Source organism: Rattus norvegicus, chromosome 11 (assembly GCF_021556685.1).
Source record: "Rattus norvegicus strain SHRSP/BbbUtx chromosome 11, alternate assembly SHRSP_T2T, whole genome shotgun sequence".
NCBI lineage: Eukaryota > Metazoa > Chordata > Mammalia > Rodentia > Muridae > Rattus > Rattus norvegicus.
This window is the reverse complement of record NC_141544.1, coordinates 6,668,373-6,669,883: the sequence shown is the minus strand read 5'-3', so window position 1 is coordinate 6,669,883 and position 1,511 is coordinate 6,668,373. Positions and strand designations below refer to the sequence as shown.

Sequence of the window (1,511 nt, the reverse complement as noted above, 5' to 3'; positions counted from 1 at the left end):
CAACAACAACAACAACAACAGCAGAAGCAACAACAAAACCACAAAACAAACAAACAAAAAAAACAAGTTTGTATTTTTTTTAAAAAAACCACAACAACCTTATATTCACCAGAAAAGTAAACTGGAATTTATGTTGTCTGGTAGGTACTTGTTCCTCTCTCTAGAGCGCTATTGTATTAGGGTTTCCAGAGAAACAGAAATGGCAGAATGAATACACATTGTCTTAGTTAGATTTCCATAGCTGTGAACAGACACCATGGTCAAGGTAACTCTTTTTTTATTTTAAGGCTTGTTTATTTTAATGACTGATCATGTGAGGCCACAGTGAGGTCACTATGCACAGACATGAAGGAAGCTTTATTTCTTGGTCTCTTCCTCCTTGGACAGAGTCTTTATGATCTCCTCCTTCTTGGCCTGGAGGTGCTCCTCCCACGCGTTTTTGTGCTTCCTTGGTCTTAGACCTGCGAGCCTCAGCCTGGTCATCCTGTAGCTTCTTGCAGTCTTCGTCTGCCTTCGGTTTGAGGATCTGCTCCATAAGAATCCATTGGTTTTTGGATACATTCCTTTTAACCTTCAGGTACAGGCTGTGATACATATGGCAGTCCATCTTCTTAGATTCCCAGTATCTCCTGAGAAGCCGGTGCAGGATCCTCATCTTTCTCATACAGGTCACCCTCTCAGGCACCCAAGTGTTAGCAGTGCCCTTTCCCTTCCCTATGACCATATGCCTGCCCTTCAAGGTGTGTTTCTGGCAGCGAGTATGAGGATGGACAGTTACAGGCTTCCAGATGATCAGGCCTTCTTCAATCAGCTTCCTGATGAGCTGACGGGAGTTGGCATTGGCGATTTTATTGTTCTCATTGGGGTCCAACTGGAACTTCTTTTTACCTCAGTGGAGGACACTAGAGGCAAGATTCTTCTGTAGCCTGAGCATGCTCATGGCTGAAGACACAGAAGCCAAGGTAACTCTTACAAAGGACAAGATTCCACTGCAGCTGGCTTACAATTTCAGAGGTTCAGTACATTTTCATCATGGCAGGAATCATGGGAGCATCCAGGCAGACTTTGTGCTGGAGGAGCCCAAAGTTCTTGATGCACAGACAGCAGAAAGGGATTGTCTGTACCACTGAGCATAGTTTGAGTATATACAAATCTCAATGTAAAGCCAACACAGTGGCACACTTCTTCCAACAAAGTCACACCTACTCCAACATGGCCACACCTACTCCAACAAGGCCACACCCACTCCAACAAGGTCACACCCACTCCAACAAGGCCACACCCACTCCAACAAGGCCACACTTACTCCAACAAGGACACACCCACTCCAACAAGGCCACACCCAATCCAACAATGCCACACCCAATCCAACAAGGCCACACCCACTCCAAAATGACCACAACCACTCCAAAAAGGAAACACCCACTCCAAAAAGGCCACACCCACTCCAACAAGGCAACAACCACTCCAACAGGGCCACACCCACTCCAACAAGGCCACACCTACTCCAA

The 1,511-nt window shown here is 46.1% G+C and overlaps 1 pseudogene; it reads right to left on the bottom strand.

Moving 5' to 3' along the window:
* Positions 1–357: 357 nt before the first annotated feature.
* LOC148002449 (large ribosomal subunit protein eL19 pseudogene) lies at positions 358–940 on the bottom strand (annotated as a pseudogene).
* Between the last annotated feature and the right edge of the window lie 571 nt (positions 941–1,511).